Below are 24,395 nucleotides of genomic sequence, written 5' to 3'. Positions count from 1 at the left end.
TCTTACACATGGCAGGTATTATTTGGTAGTTTGGCCATTTATTTCTCTAATTTGGCAACCACCAGACATCATCAGGGAAACAATTTGGGATGGCACTGCATACATTAACTATGCTGTTGAGTGTATAAGTCCATAGCATAAGTGCATTGTGCATAGTGTATAGTGTGCTATTTGGGACGCAGCTGTTTACAGTGCACTACACAGAGCTGTAGTTTAGAGAGCAATGATGTGAACAGTTGTCCTTTTAAATAGACTTTTTGATTTTGTGTAGAATGTCAGTGTGTAATGGAAGGTACTCCATTTGAAAGCCATGCTGGAGATTGACTAGAACTTTACTGACAAAATCCGCATGAAATTCACCTTCGGTTTCTGTAATTTCCCAGCCCTATATCAGTAGCATTTTATTCGACAAATCTCCAAAAACCAGAATGTGTCCCACAGTAATGCAATTAAACTTTGGTGTCCTTGCTGCAGTGAGTTGAATGTGGTTGTGCGGCTTTGAGCTGCTTCTATCATAGGCATCTCGACCCACGGGCCTTAATCAAACTGGCAGCCTCCAATCTATCAGGTCTCTCAGTCAACCTCATCACCCCACAGCGTCCCGGCAGGCTTTACACTGATGGACTGAGTCTGTCTCTTCATCCAGAAGTTCACGGTTTTAAAAAGTTTTCCCCGAAAATAAGCAATTTCAAGGTCTTTCGGTAAAAGTAGCTTGCAATCTGTCTGATCACACAGACGACTCGAAACGTGCCAGAGTACAAACAAAGCCATTTGCATGAGTCAAATCACAATTTATTTGAGGCTTTTCTCTGGTCGGACAATCATCCACGGCGTCTGTGCTGGAAGTGTGTGTGCATTCCTCTCTATTCTCCCATTACCTAATGACATCCAGCAGCCTAACGGGCTCTGAAAAGGGTAGAGTCCATTCCAAAGCCAAATGACTGTCAATCAGAAGTAATGACCTCTTTCCCCAGGCAATCAGGGAATATGAATTGCGGAGGGGGGAAACATTTTAAACTGAGATTGGTTAGTAATTTCGCATCGCAGTGGATTGAGCAGGTGGAGAAATGTGTGTGTGATTTGCAGGTCTTGAATTTAACAAGCGATGAGGAGATGAAGAAATTGTCTGAGTCAGTGAACTATGGGGTAGAACTAATTGAAATAAAACTAACTTCAGGTGGTGTGATTAATCGCTCTCTGTAAAAAGTCTAAAATCATAAAAGGGAAAGGGTAATCATACTGTAATTGTATTAAAGAAATAGTTTTTTAAAGGGTCACGAAACACTAAAACACATTTTTTGAGCTGTTGACAGTCGTATATGTGTCCCACACTGCTAAAAACACTATTAGGACACCTATATTTCACTAAAAAGTGTAAATGGGTTGTTTTTGCGTTATTTCAAGCAAATTCGTACTTCCGGTTTGAAACAAATTTTTGAAGCTGCGTCACGGTCATGACATAATAGCGTTGTATTCCAGCGTGCAGACTGGACGTCTGTGCCAGAGTGAGTCTTATTACGTCTTACAGTGTGATGCATTAATGCATGAGTAAGGCTTGGTTTAAACCAATCAGCGCGCTCTATTGTGCAATTTCATTAATATTCATTAGTGTCACCGTGTTTACACGACAGAGACGCCACGTTGTGTTGGCAAAACAAGCGTGAAGTGTTGCTTTTATAGTTTGCTGCAGTTAAGTTTTGTTTTCATTTTCTCTCTGTGAGAGCTCAACTGGAGTCACGTGTGGATTAACAGTAAACGCGACGCTCGACAACAATAACTTACGTGTCTAAGGAGGATTATTGTTTACCTGGGAGCTGTTCTCATCTGCAAACGCTGAGATCCGGATTCGCTTGTAGTCTTCTCTTAATAAAGACGCGGCTCTAGTTGCTGGTGATTGTCCTGTCTCTACAGATTTGGTGAGCGACCAGTGCTCTTTGTTTATTCAGTTTGTTCATATCGAACTAAGTTAACTATTGCACCACAACCAAACTTTAACCTCGTGTAAGGTTTTTACGCATTTTGTGACCGGAATAACACTTTCTGACGCTACCTGCCGTGTGCATCTAAGTTTCCAGGAAATGCGGAGGTTTTTTTTCTCACATTCGCCGTGCGGTATCAAACACTGCATGAAAAAAACACGCTTAGAGCAGTTCCTCGAATCAAATGTCGCGTTTGTCACGAGGGAGATGAATGAATTCCCTGAATGAAAGAGCCAAACTGCAGTTAAAGTCCAACATTTAATAATTTGGCAAATAGTTCGACTACAGATGTCCATGTAGGTTAAACACCATCACTTTCTCCTGTGTGCCACACCCTCCCACTTTAGTAACTCCGACACTCCCCCCTAAACAGAGCTGGACACGCCCACTTTTCTGACTTTTTCCAAAGTATAGGTGTGAAAACACCCTGCTGAAACGAGGGGTTTCATGGCCCTTTAATCATTAGTCAAGATTTTATGTGCTCTGCTGTTCAACATGGCTACTTGTATAAAAAATTTTGGTTAATCAGTAAGACTTTTGCTCGTTAAAGTAATTGTTTTTATTTTATTTTTTATTTTATCTTAAATTTATTTATGTTATAATTATTTTAAAGCTGAACTTTAAGTATACTTTACTTCTTCTTCAGTATAATGTGATTCTTCATAAACAACCAGTTCAAAAAAAATATATGAATTTATTGTTCAACAAACATTTCGTTTTATTATTTTCAGTGTAGTATCCTTTTTAAAAAAAATAATAAAAATGTGTCGCCACTGTTTTGTTTGGTGTGGTTTTGTTGTATTTGATTTGGCTTGGCTTGATTTGTCTTTTGTTTTATTTCTGTTTGCTTGTTTGTATTTTGTTTGTTTGGTTGTTCTTTTTTTATTTTGCTTTGCATGGTTCGTTTGATTTTTTTTTTACTGTGTTTTAGTTTGGTTGTGCTTTTTGTTTTATTGGGTATGGCTTTATTGTATTTTGGTTTGATTTCATTCTGATTTTATTAAATGGGATAGCCCCTTGCAATCAACCATCTCGTTTTCGAGGGGGTCCCTAAGAGATGCATAAATCAAACAGAGTACAACACATCATAACAAACATACAGAACAGCTAAACAAAACAAAACAAGCAAGCAAACAAGCACACTTCATCTGAACCCCACAATCTAAACCTATAAGCAAACAAAAACATATAATCAAAAAGTAAAAACAACTTGATACACAAATAATTAATAAACATTAAATTTGGAACTAAAATACAAGTTGTTTCCAAAAAAGAAAATAAATTAGTACTGAAAAGACTAAATGACTTAATTTAGAAGGGAGATTATTCCAGTCAAAAGGAGCTTTGTATTGAAAGAATCTACGGCCACTTTTTGTTATGATCATAGGAACAAAAAAGTAATTCTGTTGCATATGTTGAAGAAAATATGAGGTAATTTAAACAAAAAGCTGATTTACAGTAAATAAGAAGGGCAACTAAAATAAACGCATTTAGAAATAAATAAATACCAATGGTATTATCTACGGAGCTTAGTTTAAAGCAAATCAAGAGATTGATATAGTATGCAATGATGGGTTCTGTACGGGCATCTAAAAACAAACCGACATAAAGAGTTGAAGGAAATATTTAAAGGTTTTTAATTATTATCAGAGGTATTGTTATAAATGATATCAGCATAATCAACAGGAAAAATTAATTTAAATTTTTGAAATTTGAAAAACAATTAATAGAACAATAAAGAGAACCTAAGCACTGATATGAGTTTTTAAATTATAAAATCAATATGAGGTTTAAAGGATTAATCAGTATCTAGTCAAAGATCTAGATATTTAAATTTGTCAACATTAGACAACTGTGACCTACCATCAAATCTGATATCAATGTCTACCGAGTGCAACCGCTGAGATTTTTTTAAAGAACACCATACTGCAAGTTATTTAAGCTTATTTAGTATAAGCTTTAAACCATTCTTGAATTAAAGTAAAACCTAACTGCAAAGAATATATCTAATATATATATAATGAATATATCAGAATGTGAGAAATAAATAACAGTATCATCTGCATAAAGCTGAATCTGGCAGATTAAACTGATTTTCTGAAAATCGTTAATAAATAAACAAAAGAGCAAATGACCCAATGATGATCCTTGTGGAACACCCTTCTCAGCAACTGAATACTCGGAATTTAAATCTCTAAACATATTGCTGTCTATTGTGAAAATAAGAATTAAACAAAACAAAAAAACAGACTTTGGTCACACTTTATTTTTTGTTATGGTCCGTTTGTTGAATTAAGTTACATTGCATCTACATGCCAACTAATTCTCATTTGGTTATAAGTAGACTGTTAGGTTGGAGTTAGTGTAAATTGACATGTACTTGCAAAGTTTCTTATAGTTAGTTAAATGTCTGTTAAAGGAGCAGTATAAAAAGATATTAAGCAGACAGTCTACTAACACTCAAATGGACCATCAAAATAATGTGTTACAGAGACTGTTGAACAAAATCTATAGAGTATAACTAACTCTAACAAAAAATAATGATCAACCATATCAAAAGCTTAAGTGAGATCAATAAAAATTGCACCAGTGGTTTGATTTTGTCAAAGAATATGAACGAATCATAAGTGAACTACATTAAGGCTGTAGTAGTCAAAATTTGGTCTAAAACCCGACTGGTAGGAAGAAAGAATATTAAACTTTCTAATCTAATCAGTAATTTGATCATAAATTAATATCTAAAAAACTTTCGCTACAGTAGAAACCAATGAAATAGGCCTGAAGTTATTTAAATCATTTGGATTTTGTTGACTTGCTTTGGCTTGATCTTGTTTTAATTGTTTTGAGTTTTTTGTTCATTTGTCTTGCTTTGTTTTGCTTGTTTTGTGTTTGCTTTTTGTTCAATGGTTTGTTTGATAGTTTTGCTTGTTTTTTTTTTGTTTACCTTGATTGTGCTTTAATTTTGCATTTAATTTATTTTGTTTAATTTTGTTGTGTTGAGATTTGTTTAGCTCTGCTTCTTTCTTTTCTTTTCATTTTTTATTTTTATTTTTTGTTTGGTTGTGTTTGGTTTAGATGTTTGTGTATTTTAGTTGACTTTTTTGTTGTTTGTGTATTTTGTTGACTTGCTTTGGCTTGATCTTGTTTTAATTGTTTTGTTTTAGTTGACTTTTTTGTTGTTTTGTTGTTTTGTTGTTTGTGTATTTTGTTGACTTGCTTTGGCTTGATCTTGTTTTAATTGTTTTGACTTTTTTTGTTCATTTGTCTTGCTTTGTTTTGCTTGTTTTGTGTTTTCTTTTTGTTCAATGGTTTGTTTGATACTGTAGTTTTGCTTGTTTTTTTGTTTACCTTGATTGTGCTTTAATTTTGCATTTAATTTATTTTGTTTAATTTTGTTGTGTTGAGATTTGTTTAGCTCTGCTTCTTTCTTTTCTTTTTGTTTTTTTTTGGTTTGGTTGTGTTTGGTTTAGATGTTTGTGTATTTTAGTTTCGTTTTGTTTAAAGTCAAGATAAAAGGAAATCACACAATTGTACGAGGCAAACTTGGACATCCATTGCCTAAAGGAGAAAAAAAATGCACTAGTTTCTTTGACCATTCACAACTACTAGGTTGTAATTATTTTGTTTTATTTGACATTGTTTATCTTCATTAAACTTAATGCTTTAACAAAACAGACATATGCTGACTGATAAAAATAGGTAATTAATTGGGCTCTTATTTATTAATCACTGTACTGTCATGGTAATGGCAGATGTGCAGTATTGATTCACTCAGATATTCTCTTTTATCTGTTTGTTCACCAACGTGGCGTGAGCCGCAGCTCCTGAATTGCAAGAGCCGGCACAGGCAAGAACAAAGAGATTTAGTGATGAAGCATTGGTTTCATTATTTATTTCACCTCTTGTTATCTCAAACAGCTGTAACTTGTCTACCTCTGGGCTGGCATTAGAGTTTCCAAGCAGCACACAAAAAAAAGGGTTTGAGGTTAGTCTGCGTGCAAGCAGACTCAAACAAATGATGTAAACAGACTTGATATGTAGCATTTGACCTTTGTTTTTAAAGTCCCCTTTTCTGTTATTCTCCATGGCTTCTCTGTCCTATTGTAGCCCTGCACCAGTTCATTCTATATATCATTGCATGTTTGTGTTTTCTCTTGTTTTTATTGTTCATTGGTCTTTAATCAGTCTGTCCCCCCACTCCCCTCTTTGTATTCATGTTTTGGTAATATTGATTTAGTTTATTTTGGTTGTGTCTTGTTTTAGCCATTTGCTTTGATATGTTCAGTTTGGTTTGATCATATTTTTGTTGTTATTTTCTGGTTTGTTTGTATTTTGCTTTGTTGTTGTTGTTTTTTTGATTTAATTGTGTTTTGGTTGTTGTTTTTTCTCTTGCTTTTATTTTGTTTTGATTGGTTGTTTGTTTAGTTTTTTGTTTGATTCTGTGTCAAGTATTTGATTGTTTTGTTTTCATTTCATTTGCTTTGTTTTGGCCTAATTGTGTTTTGGCTAACATATGCTCATTCTGAAAACGTAGCCCTATGTATGTTTCAAGAAGTACGTAAGGATGCATTTTGTTTTGAAAGCAAGCGCTATGGGGCGGTATGATGCCGTTCCTTTTCTCGCTTACCGCTGACCGCTTACCTCTGTATGGATGACTTTCCCCCTGTTACCAGTTTGTCTAGTTAGCTTGCCATGTACGTTGGTGTACTTGAAACGCAGTGAGGATTTCACCACGATGACAGGGTTCAAGTCTGGTGAAGAACGGTTCCAGAAAGCAGGTAAGACAAAAACAGAATCCCGAAAAATAAAATAAGCATGTACATAATAGGGTGAGATTGTGGTAAAATCTGAAAATGTGGTAAAAATCAGGTGGCTTTTCTTTTTGGATTACTGTGTAAAACATGGTTGGGTTAGGGAAGGGGGTGGGCGGATCAATTGGTGCTTTTGAAAACATCATTGGTTGGATTTAGGGAAGGAGGAGGGTGGGTCAGTCGATTGGTCGGTCGGTCGGTCGGTCGGTCAGTCAACGCGGCCTCTGGTGGATTTACACGAGAAAAACAGGTGCGAATGGCACTTGTGAAAACAAAAACTGCGAAAAAATAAAAAATGAAATAAAATAAAACCTAGTTCCTGTGATGTATTTGGCACTCTACAGAAATGTATAAAGAGATACATTTTCAGAATGAGCCTGGGTTAGTTTTGGTTAGCTGTATTTAGTTTTTCTAGGTTTTGTTTGATTGAACTTTATTGTGATTTGGTTTAAAGTTGTTTGGTTGTGTTTAGTTTTTTTATATTTTCCCTACTTTTAGGAATAAAGCCATTTGTTAGGTAAGGGAAACGGTACATCCAGTCGGTTGTTTTTGCTGAATAAAGGCCAACAAATAAGTATGGATGTGAACATATTTACTGGCAGTCAAGATGCTTTCGTAGTACCCTAATGAGCCTGCAATATTTCTTTTAGCAGTTGTTTTCTGGGAATAACATACCTTGGAATATTGTGACTGACCAATCAAATCAAGTATTCCAGAGACTCAAATTGTCACATTTTACATAAAGGTTTAGGTTAATGTTTACTAATGTATAATAATTTACTAATGCATTATTAGCATCCAAATTCATGCTTGTTAACATTAGTTAATGCACGATGAGTTAGCATGAACTAACAGTGAATCACTTTATTTATTTTAAAGAGCCCATATTATACATGAAATAGGGTCAAATCTTGGTTGTAAGGGTCTCTAACAACAGTCTAATATGCATGCAAGGTCAAAAAACCCTTTCATGGTCTTATAATCTGCATTTTTTTTTACCTAATTATTCCAGCGACTCCCGTATGAATCGTCCAGTGATTTATTTGTTCCCAAACCCCTCCTTAGCGCGAAGCTAATCTGCGATTGGTCGACTGTGATTGGTCGACTGCCTTCAGTGAGAGAGTGAAATGCCCAACAGCTAATCAGCAATATAAAAGTAATCACAGTTCATACACGCTCGATAGTGTAAGGCGTGGATTTTAGCTGCCAGTGGGTCAATGTAAATACAGACGATGGACTTGAAAATACAGACGACTAACTATTTTATTAAGCAAAAACTGTTGAGGAGATCTTCTAGCTTGTCTCACTCTGCTCTTTTCACAGACACACACACACACACACACATATTGCTCTCGTCTTTGCACGCGCGCACACACACAAAAACACACACACACACACACCTCCGGACGACAACGTGCACACACATACAAACACACACACATACCTCCGGACGACAGCGCGCGCACACGCACACACACACACACACACACACACACACACACACACACACACACACACACACACACACACACACACACACACACACACGCACACACTACCCTCCTCCACGGAGCTCTGTAAACAAAGCAGCACGCGTCGCGTTTTTAACGTGACTTTGCACGCGATATGAGAATATAGCGAGTTAACCTGATACAGTACACACGGTTACAAGTAACAAATCACAACTAAATACATTTGCAAGCTAGAGTCAATGAGGCAGCAACTTTAATCGCACGTAATTACACTTGAGAAATGGAGGAAGAAACCCATCCTGACGTCCATCAGTAAGTTACTCTTTATTGATCCTTCCTTTAACAAACGCCGATGAAGTATTCTTTGTAGCATGTAGTTTACAGAAGTTTCCAACTGCTTGGTTATAATGCTGAGGTTTCATCTTTGGGTAGAGACTCGATAATATCCATCTGCAGTGTGACTTCAATCGACCGGCATGTTTGTGTGTGTGTGTTTGTGGGTGTGTGTGTGTCTGGGTTTCTGTGGTTTCAAATCTCCTGGGTTTGCGCGTGTATGTGAATAACTTGGTTTCGTTGGTACGTCATGGCGAAACACCTAATGACTCAGTATCAAGGCGACTCGTTTAAAACACTATGAGTCGACTCTTTTAGATGAATCAACCGTTTTAAACACTTTACTCTTGAAGATTTAAGCCTTAGCTGGATACTTCACTTCACTTAGAGCTGTGTTACAAACTACATGGAAGGGCATTTTCAAAAACCCATAATATGGGCTCTTTAATTAAGTAATGTTACCTAACATGAAAAAATACTATAATAAATGTCAATTCATGTTAGTAGTTACATTAACAACTTACTCCCAGGGCCATTTAAATCGAAGTTGATATTTAGCCGCACATTATTGGTAGCCCAATGCTCAACCCCCAACCTGGAGGACCATGAGTCATGACATACACACACACACTACGGATATTTTAGCTTACCCAATTCACCTACAACATGTCTTTGGACTGGGGGAAGCCAGATTACCCAGAGGAAACCCACGTGAACATGGGGAGAACATGCAAACTCCACACAGAAATGCCAGTTTACCTAGCTGGGACTCGAACCAGCAACCTTCTTGCTGTGAGGTCACAGCCCTACCCACTGCACCACCATGTCACCCCAAATACATTAACTAACCTTAACTAATATAACCCTATTGTAAAATGTTAGCAATGTTATTGTATGCATTAAAGTTAACACAAAGGAGTTATCTAAACATACTTGATTAATTTAATTCATTGTCTTCTGATATTCTCCAGGGCTCCTCTGTGCTATGTTTCAGTCTTGCCCCAGTCAGTTTTATCTGTTTTTGCCTATTTTTTGGGCTGTCTTGTCTTTCATCTTTCATTGGCCTTTTATCCGTATATCAGTCTGTTCCTCCATTTCCCCTCCCTATCTCCACATTTTCATACTCTTGCTCTGGCGTCACCGTCTGTTCAAAGCTCAGACCCCTGGCCTTCCCCACAGCACACAGAGGGGTTTCTCAATGAGCTTCTGTGTTCGACAGGACGTCTGAATGATCACACAAGCTCTTATGTTGAAATGGTTTCAAGAATATGCAGACATGATGAGTCTTTTAATCAGTTTCATTGATTAAACAGGAGCACATTCAGAAGAGAATAAATTACATATGATGGTCCATTTGAATTTTAGTAGACTTCCTGCTATCTGTTTATACTGTTAACCTAACTTAAATTCAATAAATGAACCATTAAAATAAAGTGTGACCCATTTTAAATTTAACGTGTTAAATAATAATATCAATAACAAATCTTTGTAATAACTAATAATGCTGTTTCTTCTAATCATCATCATCATCAACAAAAACAACAACAACAACAACAACAACAAAAATATTAAATCATTGAAATAAATGGGATGTTTTTATGTAATGTAATCTATTATTGTTCACAAACAATTGCTGCTACACAACAGCTAATTTACAAGAAAACATAATAACTGATTTATTTATTTTTGTCTGTATAATGTTCTCGTCAAATACATTTATTATATATTTTTTTTATAAAAAACTAATTTAACAATATATCCAAAATCAAACAAAATGTGCTCAGGGGGAGCCTAAATAATTTTGGGAAGGGATTCATCAGAATAAACATCAAAAATCCGACCAAGGCACTCGAAAAATGTGGAAAGAATATTAAAAAGCCTTTATTGGCAAATAAATATATCATTTTTATGTGCAGCGTGTGTATTCCGAGCAGATTAGATCATTGAAATAATTTATTTTGTTATTATTTTAGAATTAAAGTGGAGAATATTTATATTTTTTTTATTTGCTTTGTTAAATTTTTTTATTATTCAATTTTAATTCAATTAATTAAATTGTTTATTGCATTTAATATTATTTTTTAAATGCATTTTTAAATTTACAATCACTTCATCATAATTGCTTCATCATCTTGTAATGATGAATCAACTTTTGGTTGATTTTAGATTGCTCCTCATAGCATGTGTATTATTACTAACTGAAATGCTAAAATACATTTATTATTACTTGGATTTTTTTGCATATTACATGCTACAAAGTGATACATACATACATACATACATACATACATACATACATACATACATACATACATACATACATACATACATGCATACATACATGCATACATGCATACAGCTGGGAAAATAAGTATTGAACACATCACTTTTTTCTCAGAAAACATATTTTTAAAGATTGTTGACTTTCCCCAGATGTTCGTAACTAACCAAATAACGACCAAATCCATATAGTTAAAGTAAACTAATCTAATTAGTTTACAAATTAAGTTGTTTGTAATAAAATGAAATTACGCAGGGAAAAAGTATTGAACACATGATGAAAGGGAGGTGTAGAAAGGCAGTGAACACCCAGACAGAAGCTGAAATCTCTTAATAGTTCTTCAGCAACTCTCTGCTCTTCCTCAATGTAAATGATTATTAGCTGCTTCAGTCAAACATTTAAATTATCAGGATGATAAAGCTAAAACCATGATTAACATTTTAGCAAGACAATGATCCAAAATGCAGCCAAGGAAACTCTCAAATGCTTTCAGAGAAAGAAAATCAAACTGTTTAGCTATCAATAATGTTTAATTATATGTCAACAGCTCCATTTGGAATATTAATCCCAATGTTCAATACTTATTTTCCCTTCTATAAATACATACAGCAGGGAAAATAAGTATTGAACACGTCACCAATTTTCTCAGAAAACATATGGTCACACTTTATTTTAATGGTCCGTTTGTTGAATTTAAGTTACATTGGAACTAATTCTAATTAGATTATGAGTACACTGTAAGGTTGGGGTTAGGGTTGGGTTAGTATATATTGACATGTACTTGCAAAGTTTTCTATAGTCAGTTAAATTTCTGTTGAAGGAGCATATCAACAGATATTAAGCAGACAGTCTACTAATACTCAAATGGATCATCAAAATAAAGGGTTACCAAACATAACTCTAAAGGTGTCGTTGACTTTTTGCTGTTGTAATTTCCTGCGGATGTTGGTAACAACCAACAAAATCCATTTATGGATTTATGGATATTAAAGAAAATGAATCTAATTATTTTACAAATTAGGTTATGTGCAATAAACTGAAATGAAGAAGGGAAAACACATTAAACACATGAAGAAAGGGAGGTGTAGAAAGGCAGTAAAAGCCCAGACAGCTGCTGAAATCTCTCAGTAGTTCTTCAGCAATCATCTTCCCTTCCTTAGTGTAAATGCCGGAGGATGAAGATGATTAGCAAGACAATAGCCCCTTTCACACATACAGACCTTTCCGGAAAATTGCCGGCAATTTTCCGGAAAGGTTGTATGTGTGAACAGGTCCTTTTTGAAAATACCGGTAAATTCGTTCTGGCTATTTTCCGGAAAGAGAAGTTGTAAAATTACCGGCAATTTGCCGGAATGCTGCGCTGTGTGAATGCAGAAGGAAGATTCCCGTAATAAGCGCGTGCACGTCTAGAACGTGCTGACGTGAGACGTCTGCTTTAGCCAATCACAACAGTCAGACGCATTTACGTCTGCGCGGTTTGTGAGGATAAAAGCCTTTGAATATTTTTCCAGACACATTTAGCTGCTAGAAGTTAGTCAGATAACGTTTATATGTTCTTCTTAATGCCACCTGTGTAAATAATCATCGATGAGATGCTTATGATAAGCCGTTGTTTGTTTACCTTCAAGCTTTGCGTGTGCCTGTGATACAGCCTATGAGCGCCTGCACACGCACATATAATGAACACCTCGACATGCAAAAGTGATCCTGCGAAAGTTGTTCACAATATTGATCATCCACAGAGTTTGTAATTTAGTCAAATGTTTACAAATACAAGCGCAGCCGTTTAAAGCTCATTTGTGGTGAATGATGTCAGAATTTACCGGTATTTTGGAATGGATGTGTGAATGCTCTTTTCCGGAAAATATCCGTAACGTCCTCGGCTGTGTGAACAGCGCTTTTTTGAATATACTGGTAAAGTCGTTCCGGAAATTTTCCGGATATTTACCGGTATCACTGTGTGAAAGGGGCTAATAGCCCCTTTCACACATACAGACCTTTCCGGAAAATTACCGGCAATTTTCCGGAAAGGTTGTAAGTGTGAACAGGCCCTTTTTGAAAATACCGGTAAATTCGTTCTGGCTATTTTCCGGAAAGAGAAGTTGTAACATTACCGGTAATTTGCCGGAATGCTGCGCTGTGTGAATGCAGAAGGAAGATTGCCGTAATAAGCGCGTCCACGTCTAGAACGGGCTGACGTGAGACACCTGCTTTAGCCAATCACAACAGTCAGACGCATTCACGTGCGCGCGGTTTATGAGAATAAAAGCCTTTGAATATTTTTTCCAGACACCTTTAGCTGCTAGATGTTAGTCAGATAATGTTTCTATGTTCCTTCTTAATGCTGTGTAAATAATTATCGATAAAATGTTTATGATAATCCGTTGTTTGTTTACCTTCAAGCTTTGCGTGTGCCCGTGAGCGCCCATAGCGCCAGCACACACACATATCAAAGTGTTTCCCTATGTTTTCATTAGAGTTGTACTCAATACTGATCCATCCGAAGAGTTTGTAATGTAGTCAAATGTTTACAAACACAAGCGCAGCCGTTTAGAGGTCATTTCTGGTTAATGATGTCAGAATTTACCGGCATTTTGCGATGGATGTGTAAATGCTCTTTTCCGGAAAAATTCCGTAACGTCCTCGCCTGTGTGAACAGCGTTTTTTTTAATATACCGGTAAAGTAGTTCCAGAAATTTTCCGGATATTTACCGGTATCACTGTGTGAAAGGGGCTATTGATCCAAAACACAGCCACGGAAACTCTCAAATGCTTTCAGTGAAAAAAAAAATCAAGCTGTAGAATGTTTAATTCCATGTCAACAACTCCTTTAGGAATATTACTCCCGGCAAAAAAAACATGACATGTTCAATACTTATATTCCCCGCTGTATATACATACATACATGCATATATAAACAAACAAATGGATAACAATATACACTGCAAAGACTCAGTGAAGAGCAAACAGAAATATATATAAAAAATCTAGTTTCAAATATAAATGAAACTATATTATTCTACCACTGAAATGAAACTCTTTCTCATCATAGTTTCTCAACACTGTTTGTTCGTGGTCTGCCCTCTCCAGACATTGACGGCCCTGTTTGTTTGGTCTTTTCTGTCCTTTGCTCTCTTCAGACCCTACAACTGAATGGATGTTCTCTAACAATCTCCCAGACACCAGCTTAGTGCCTGTCAGTCAACCTATTGGAGAAGTGCCCTGGTGAATTAATGCCCGTACATTGATCTCTCCTCCAGTTGCTGGTGTGAGAGAGCAGAGGGCACTGGAGGAGTACACTCAAAAAAAATAGACCATTGCTGCATTCTCATATAATCATTACACTCATTTACATACAATCGCATAATAATATTTCAGTTTACTTTAGGCAAATGGAACACAAGTGTTAAAAGTTATTTTAAAACAATTATAGCAGTGTTTCTCAACCACGTTCCTGGAGGACCACCAACACACCATGTTTTAGATGTCTCCTTTGTCTGTTACACTCTGCTAATGAGCTGATGATCTGAATCAGGTATGTTTGGTTAAGGAGACAAGGAAATGTGCAGAGCTGGTGGTCCGCCAGGAACGTGGTTGAGAAACACTGAATTCAATTATATTATTTTTATTTGAAATATCTTACTTTAACATGCCAATCAATTTTAATCATTAAATTTAGACAACCTGGATGCACTTTATTTTTTAAATAATTTTATTTTTTGAAACTCTAATTATTGAACACAAGTTAGTAGCATTCATTGTATACAAATGTCCAATTTCAGCTTTTTTAAAAACACTTTTATAAGCATTTATGATTTTATTATGATTTCTTAATCTGTTTTTAATGCTACACTTTTAATTTATGACTTTGTTTGATTGAGCTTGAGTTTTGCCTTTATTCAGAATTTTTATGAACAGTAATTTGTATAAAGACATGAGGTTTTATGAGGTAATATAATGTGAAATGGATTTGTACATTTTATGTTACAATTTGTCTCATTTCAGAAGGCATACACCTGCACATACATTTGTCAATTTGTATATTTTAATTCTTTATTACTTGCTTTTTTAATTCCTTTATTATCTGAGTTTTTGTCCTGTCACTGTCATTTTGTTGCAACGTGGAGCTTCTTTCATGAAAACAAATTGTTCAAACTTACTTGGCAACAAATGGCTTTCTGATTCTGAAAGACAACTGTGATGCTGACTCATGGTGATCACTCTTTGAACACACACAGCAATTACACAGCATTGAATTTCTCATGATTCAGATGGTCAGTCATTTGGATCTGGATGTTTGTAAGCAGAACTCAATATTGCATCTGCTTGTGAGAGTCTGTACTGTGAATGAATGTGACAGATTATATCAGAAGTTGAAAAAGCCTTGTAATTGACAGCTTTGAGACATCTGATTTCATTCATTAAAATAATTTCTTCATCGACTTGTAATTAAGACTAACACTATTACTATTTTATAATAGTGGTAAAACAGTACATCTATACTGAAAATTCTTTTAAAATAAATAAACAACAACATAATTAACTAATCATAATTAAATAATCAACTGTGAATCTATATTTACTGTTCAATATATCATGACAAAAATATTTTTTAATTTTAAAACAGATGGTAAATTGCAGTGCCTGAAATCTGTTAAATATGTGTTAGAATAATACTGTTATAGGTATGGATCAAATGGTTAAAATAGGGGCACATTTGAAACATTTTTTTAAACACCTCAGATTTCCAGTTAATGTTACTGTTTTGTTTTAATAATTTTTATTGGTTTTCAAAAAGCTTTTAATCTAAAGACATATTATTATATTATTGATAGTTGAATATGAACAAATATAAATCGTTTTGGTAAAAGAAATAAAAAATTGACATTTTGATTTGTTGAACATTTTGGTTAATATGTTACTGTTTAAATGTTAAACTTAGGTTGTTGATTTTTCACTTTTTTATTAGTAATTACTAATTTATTAAAAAAAAGACACATTAAATTCATAAAGTAATAAAGACTTATAATAATAAAATAACATTGTAATTAAAAATTAGAATAATAAAATGATAATAATTTGATTTTTCTAACCTTTATCATTGAATCCTAAATGAGATCAATCCCTGTTTCAACAAAATTATTAACCATCAGATGTTTTCAAAGCTGATAATAAAATACATTTTGAAGTGTTTTTAGTGTTCTATTTTTCAAAATAATAGTGATTTTCACTATTTTGATAATTAAATTCGGCCTCAGTAAACGTAATACTTCATAATATAAATAAAATAAATATTATAAACATAATATTTCATTTTATTTAAGTATCATTTACAAAAGTAGGGGTAACTACAAATCTTTAATTTCAACATGTCTATTCATCTAAATACAGATGATTAAATTATTGATTGTTTACTATAAACAAATATAAACTGTTCTTGCTAAATTAACATTTTGGTCGTAGTTTTAAAATATAGTTAAATTGTAATTTTTTTCACAATAATGATGTGTTATACTATTTTTTATTAATTAAATTCAGTCATGAACAGGAGAAACTTTTCTACTTACACTTTACACACCTCAAACTTGCCTACAGCACTTATTCATTGTTGCTCTTATAGTTGTGTAAATTGCTTCCTTGTCCTCATTTGTAAGTGGCTTTGGATAAAAGCGTCTGCTAAATGACTAAATGTAAATGTAAAAATAACACAAACTTTTAAAGTGTTCGTTCGTTCGTTCTTTCGTTCATTCGTTCGTTCTTTCATTTGGTCACTATATTACTGTTCAAAGGTTACATTTAGGTTGTTAATTTATTGCTTTATATTAGCAATGATCTATTTTATTCACAAAAGACACATCATAATCATAAAGTGATAATAAAGACTTATAATATATTTATTATAATAAATACTGTTGTTTTGACACTTTAACCTTCCTTATTAAATGAATCACTGTTTCAACAAAAAGCATCAGATGTTTTCAAAGCTGATAACAACATACGTTTTTAAATATATTTAACTGTTACATTTTTCTTACAATAATGATGTTTTACACTATTTTTATTAATTAAATTCAGTCATGAACAGAAAAAACATTTAAATTGTTCACTCATTTGTCCGTTCTTTCGATAGTTCATTCGTTCATTAATTTATTCATGAACAAATTAATACAATAAAACAACCATTAATATAAATATCCTTTTATTTAATTAGCATTTACGAATAAGTATGGGGTAGCTACAGATCATTAATTGAAACATGTCTATTTATCTCAGTGATTCATGATGAATTCATACAGCAAGTGTGACCTAAAATAATGATTTGTTTGGACTGGAAAATTAATCCAGAAATCAATTATGAGACCCGCTTCCAAAAAGTAGCTCTACCCTTGACTTTTTTGTTTGGAAATGTAGGATCCTATCAGCCTAAAATATGTACTCAGAAACCTTTGCAGTGTTGTTGTTTGGTTTTTGTCACAGGTGGATTTCTGAGATAATGAGAGTGACACATACACACTCGCTCAATGTGTCCTATGTAAATGAGCCTCTCTTGTTGCGTTGCTCCTGGATTTATAATTATAGGCAAAAAACCTCTGAATAATTCTCTGGCATACTGATGTACTACTGATATCTGAATGACAAAATAAAGCTATTTTATGGTTGGAGGAAAAAAAAAGAAAAGAAAAAGTCTTATAAAAGATATTTTTTTCAGATTTAACAAGTTGTATAAAAATAACCTAAATCATCCCAGGAAAAAAATGAAACGGGATTTAACTAACTGTTGTCTTCTGGATGATTAGTGGATCTAGGAGTGGTATGTTATCTGGGAACTTGGTTACACTAATTATAAGAATGGTTGTTGCTTGATGTTGATTGTGTTTTATTTATGATAAAGCATGCCTACAATCGCTTCACCGAATGTGCATTTTTGAACAACAACTTTAACAACAAATGTTCTGTTTTTTATGCATCTCTGAATCTCTGACCTTTAAATTAGATTTTCTTGTTGGGATACAATGTGTTTGTGGTGTCTAAATGTCCCCACAAGTAAAGGAATACCAGTAAATTTTGATTTGTTTGGGCTCCATGAAGAAACCAAGGCCATTCTCTGTATATTTATTTTTACAGAAATTTAGATTTACTAGTTATAATGATACTTTTTATATATTTGTAATTGAATTTTTACCTGTAACTGCTAATTTTAATTTTAGGAATTACACCTGAGCTAAAGTGTATTCTTGATGTCAACAAGAAAACAACACAGGCTCAGAAAACCACAAAATTGTACTTCAACATATTTTTGACTGCAGTTTATTTTGGTAAAATGAGTTTAAAAGTTCTTTGCACTTAAGATAAAACCATGCAGTTGCAGAGCATTTTTTCTTATACATTTGCTTTTGAAAACACTATTGTTGGGTTTAGGGAAGTTTTTAGGTCAATGGTTTGATAGGTCATCTGTATGACAAACCTAGACTTCTCATGAATTTGTATTAAATGGATTTGTATTTGAAACAACCATATGTAGGCAGTACGGTGTACAGTAAGAAACCTATTTCAGATTAGCAAAAGATTTCAACCCAGGCTCATTGGAAATATATGCTCAGGGTACATTTTTGAGAATTTAAATATGTATCCTAGACTATGTTTACTTCTAGTTTTTGTTTTCAAAAATCCACTAAACACCACTGTGTACATTTTTGAGCACATTTTTTTAAACACATTTCCTTATACATGCAGTTTCCCGTAAAAACCTCCAGAAGCCGCTGTGTACATTTCTAGCCATCTCAATGCATCTTCCATTGTATCACACTGCTTAAAAAGAAAAATTATAATTTTCACAGGTTTTTGGATCAGTCCTCTCAGATTTGTCCCTGGTCTACTTAGCCTCCTAAGTCTAGCGCCGTTTGCGGTGAGTTGCCAAGCAAACCAGTCATGGGGCAAAAGCCATCCAAATGGAACAAGTGAGCGTTACTGCCCCCTATAACATATTTTTCATATCATTTTTTACACAAAATGCAGTCCTTATGTACCCAAAGGAATGTATTTCTTAATTCTCCGAAATGTATCTCTGGGCACATTTTCCCAATGGGCTTAAGTAGAAAAAATATTGACAGTGCCTTATACACTACATGACTAAAGTCTTGTCATTGTTCCTAGTTTTAAGTGCAAAAATAATAACTTGACTTCTAGTTGATCATTTGCAAAAGTGTCAGAAGGGAGATTTTTCTAATGAACCATCTGTTTAACTGCATCCCTATTATCACAAACACTGCAGAAGACCTATTAAAACCCAAATGGACCCAAGATTCTCACTGAAATCAGTCAAAATTCATGGTTTGGGAAAAATCATGGTTTGGGGTTACATTCAGCATTGGGGCATGCGGGAGATCTGCAGAGTGGAAAACAACATTAACAGCCTGAGGTATTAAGACATTTGTGCTGCCCATTACATTACAAACCACAGTAGAGGGCAAATTCTTCAGGATAGCGCTCCTTCTTATACTTTAGCCTCCACATCAAAGTTTCTAAAAGCAAAGTCCAGTCACCAGACTTAAACATTATTAAGCTTGTCTGATGTAAAATGGATGAGGAAGAGGGATTGAAGATATACCTAAATAATCTTGATGAACTGAGTCCTACAAGATTGCTTTCTTTGCCATTTCAGATGACTTTTTTAATAAGTTGTTTGAGTCATTGCAGAGATGTATGGATGCAGTCCTCCTAAATTCATGGGAGTCATACACAATATTAATTCTTTTTCCACTACACCATGACTTTATATTCTATACTGTACATTATTTTTATTGATTGACAAGACTTTTGTCTAAGCAAAGTCAGACCTTACTGTCCTAATTAAATAATTAAAAATCAAGGCATGATCATATTTTGTTTTGGTAAAACAAACGTAATCTAGAGGCCTTTGCCTTTCATATAAGCCACTTCTGATACCAAATGATCAACTAGAAGTCAAGTTATTTTTGGTTGTTCCTAAAACTTGAATAGGCAACAAGACTTTTGTCAGGTAGTGCATATGTTTAAGTCATTAGTAAGTTTCTAAACTAGTAGTTATTAATATAAATCTATCAATACAATGTGACCAATTTTTTAAATCTTGTATTGCAAAAAAAAAGTATCTCCACATTTACTGTCACTGCAAGCCAAAGACACAATTGCTCTTTTTTTTTTTAGCTGTCACAAAACCAATGTTTTTATTTTTGTATTTGTTCCAACAATTACACAATTAAGTGTAATTTTTCTTAATTAGTTTGAGTTTTCACTGCACTGCTCTGAATCCACTGCTGTGCTGCATGTTGTCTAAGGACACCTGAAGTCAGTCTGTTGCTGTGGAGACTGTGTGTGTGTCTGTGTGTCTGTGTGTATGTATCGGTGTATGTGTGACTGGGATTTCAAAGAATGAAGTATGACCTTCTGAGTGTACCTGGCTTTATGTTACTTCCCCGACATAACTTATTCTTGATAAATGAACACAAAGCAAACAACTTTCACCGCGGATGCTAAACCGCACCAGAGAGCAGCTCTGATGAAGTACGCTTTCCTCCTGTGAATGGCTGTCTGCTCCCCCCCAGCCCCCTGCAATCATAAAACACGCAGGCGAGGTCAGCAGAGACTACATGGATTAAACCTGCTGAACTGTGTGAATTTATTACATCCAATTTCAGATATTCATTTAAATGAGAAAAGAGATTCACCATTGGACGTGGCACAAGCTAACGCTATGGACCCACTTGAAATATACGCATTAAATATGGTGATTTTGGCCTGATGCCCTGACGTGTTATTCATGCAGCAATTATTATCCGCGATGTGTCGTCAACAAATTGCTCTCTTGTAACCCGTTCCTCTTCCCTTCTGCTATCGGTGTATTGATCTACCTGCACATACTGCTATTATGAAGAAGTCTTGCAAGTGTAACTTTTAGAAGCATGAGGAATAATTGGTGCCATGGGACGCTCTGAATAGGTGAATCTGCCAAGAAAAGAAAGAGGAGCTAATTCTTCAAAGGCCCCAAAGGAAAACTTTGGCTAACTTTGCACTGTGTTGAAGAAAGCAGTGTTTAATGCTACAGCTTGTCAAGGACAGCTCAATTGATACTCTGAATGTATTTGTTTCTGTCTGACATATACACAGACAGGTGCTATATTATGTACTATAGTATACTCATGTATGAAGAGATCATTTGCAAAAGCAGAGTGCTACAGTTTCTATTAGTTTCTATAAAATCACTTTAAAATGTGTATATAGATGTCCAGATATCTACAGTGGGTGACAGTTCAATATGACCATTACCGTCGCTTGTGGTGCTGCGGCAGGATTAAGAAATTGTTTTTAGGTGTAACAGCAGTTTGGACGATGATGCCAAAGGACACAAAGAGATGGAATGTAAACGAACAGAAACATACAGTAACTGTAAATTCCCTGCTACTTGTAAATGAAGATGAAATATTGAAACAAACAATTATAATTCTTTCATAAACAATTAACAACTTGTTAAGCTTTATTATCATTGTAAACTTAAGTGCAATGAGGATTCATTTGGGAAATTAAAACTAAAGAAATAAAATGAAAGTACATGCATACACTAATTAATAATAAATAAATAAATAAATAAATAAATGAGTGAATGAATGAATAAAGTAATACATAAATAAATAAATAAATAAATAAATACATGAATAAATAAATAAACAAATAATAAACAAATAAATAAACAAATAAATAAATAATAAAAAAGTATAAAAATAAATAAATGCATACATAAATAAAGTAGTGTTTTAGCCAAAAGATTATTTTTAAAGTGATATAACCAATAAATAAGATTTTTTTCCTTTTCAATTTTATTTACGGTTTTATTTATTTATTTTTTACTGTATGTCTTTTATATTGTACATAAATGATAAATGAACAAGTAAATAGGCCTAAATAATTATTTATTTAAAGACTATATCAGCAAAATGGACAAACAGTCTGGCGCATGGTCTAAAGGACTCTTAAGTTAAACGCTATTTCATCACAAGCATAAAAAATAAATTGACCAATCTAAAGCAGATCAATAAAATTATAATGAAAAATATTTGGCCACAGGACATAAATTAAGTCCAGCAAGTTTATTTTTTTTTAGTTTTTTTTTTTCAAAACGTCAATGCTCTCCTTCGAATTATCATTAAAAAAACTTTAAACTATTAATGGTCAAGTATGTTTTATGTTTCATTTTTATTTCAGTAACCTTGCATATGCGTGTTTTAAACATAATGTGTGAATAAAGGAATAAAGACAAAAAATGAAACAGTCAAAAGTTAGTCAGTTCTTCAAAATTAGCTATAATATTTCATACCTGTATATACACATATTAAAATGTTTTTATTGTGCATTAAAGAGTTAATTTGCGAATGTCCTGATTTATTTAATTAATAGAAAACGGAGCACTCTGTTTTTGCGAAATAAACCTTTTACTAAAACAATTAACCATTTGTTAACCATTTACTAACATGATTTATCATTGATGAAGCATCAGTTAATAGAATTATGAACCTTAATGTATATACTCTGAATATGTGAATAGCTCTGAAACCTTAGTGTATATACTACTTCAACATTATCCAGTGTGTTACTAACATTTGTTTATTATTTGTTAATGTTAACTAATATTTTAATTAACACATTATTATATGTTTAGGTTACATGTCTATTACAAAAATTAAGAGACAATGTTCATCTGTTTGACAGCACACGTGCTGCAAATTCACACAACACAAACACACTTTTAAAAAATGTGCAGCATTTTCGCACAATGCAAACAAATTATGCGTGCTGCATTTTCTCACAACACTTGCAAATAGGATGGAACACAACGTAAATGTTTCAAGGGGACCCTAAAACGTGACATACCCGGGTACTTACATAATAGATATTTAGACTAATAAAATACAAAAGACAAGAGAATCAGGATTTAAAAACAAACAAACAAAAACCTCATCTTTCAAAGATCGCCTACAGCTTCACTGAGCAATAGTCATGGCACAGCAGCATTCGTCACGTTTTAGGGTCCACTTGAAATGTTGTGCTCAGTTCCTTTTGAAGGTGTTATGTAGGCGTTTTTGTAATTTGTTTTGCATATGAGAAAATGCAGCAATTTTTAATAATTTGTTTGCGTTGTGAGGAAATGCAGCATGTTTTTTAAAAATGTGTTTGCGTTATGATGATTTTAGGATATTTTCTCAATTTGCATACATTTCTGTAATTACATGTGTTTTCTTAAATTTCTTAAACCGTACATATCAGATTTAGTATTACTGAATAAACGTGTTGGTCATTGTTATGTCATGTTATCTAATTCATGAACAACACATGCATCAGTATTTGTGTAATAAACAAATAAACAATAGCTAATTGCAAATAGTAAATGTAATATGGTGCATTAGAATATGAGTATGTTAACATTAACAAATATTGTATGTTAACATTAACAAATATTATATAATGCTGAGTAATAGTTGTTGCTCCTCATTTGTTAATGTTACCTATTATATTAACACATTATTATGTTGTGAACATTACAAAGATTAAGTGATGCTTAACAGATGTGTTGTTCACTGTTAACTAGTGTGTTAACTAATGTGGTAATTAACACATTAATATACTGTATGTTTAGTTTACACATCAGGTTTAGTAGCCTATTGCTGAATCAATGTGTTGTTCATAGGTCATGTTATCAAATCAATGAACAACAAATGCATTAGTGTATGTGTAAGTAAATATAAACTAATTGTAAATAATAAATGTAATATGGAGAATTGAGTATAGAATATGGGTAAGTTTACGTTAACAAAGATAAGGTAATGCCGAATAATACTCGGCATTAGTTCACCATTCACCATTAATTCCTCTTTAGCAATGTATTACATTAATATGTTTAGTTAACATTAACAAAGTTTCAAAATTATGCTTAACAGATCTGTTGTGCACTGTTCATTAATGTTAATGCATTAACTAACATCAACTAATACACCCTTATTTTGAAGTGTTGTTTTGTTATTATATTTTAGAAATAATATAGGTCACATTATTTTGATGGTCCGTTTGTTGAAATTAAGTTACATTGCCTCTACATGCCAACTGATTCTCATTAGATTAAGTATAGTTACTGTTAGTTTGGGGTTAGTGTAAGTTGACATGTACTTGCAAAGTTTCTTATAGTTAGTTAAATGTCTGTTGAAGGAGCAGTATCAACAGATATTAAGCAGACAGTCTACCAATACTCAAATGGACCATCAAAATAAAGTGTTACCATAATATAATATAAATTATATATAATATATTTTATATTTTAATATACAATTGCTTATTTAATTTTTTAAATTATTTACTAAATTTTAAAACAATATAATTTAGATATTGTTTGCCAGTGGGTTGCTGCTGGAAGCGAATCCTTTGCGTAAAACATATGCTGGAATAGTTGTCGGTTCATTCTGCTGTGGAAACCACTGATAATCAGGCACTAAGC

General features: G+C 33.6%; 1 protein-coding gene and 1 pseudogene across 1 annotated transcript in view; one reads left to right on the top strand and one right to left on the bottom strand.

The window, feature by feature from the left end:
* The window catches only part of LOC147837201 (uncharacterized), a 293,483-nt gene that overhangs the window by 59,624 nt on the left and 209,464 nt on the right, over positions 1 to 24,395 (top strand). The window lies entirely within an intron of this gene.
* LOC147846459 (uncharacterized) overlaps positions 9,674 to 24,395 on the bottom strand; it is a 17,911-nt pseudogene continuing 3,189 nt past the window's right edge.

The sequence above is a fragment of the Danio rerio genome, chromosome 2 (assembly GCF_052040795.2).
Source record: "Danio rerio strain M-AB ecotype USA chromosome 2, GRCz13ab, whole genome shotgun sequence".
NCBI lineage: Eukaryota > Metazoa > Chordata > Actinopteri > Cypriniformes > Danionidae > Danio > Danio rerio.
The sequence above is the reverse complement of the archived record's forward strand: the minus strand, read 5'-3'. Positions and strand labels throughout refer to the sequence as shown.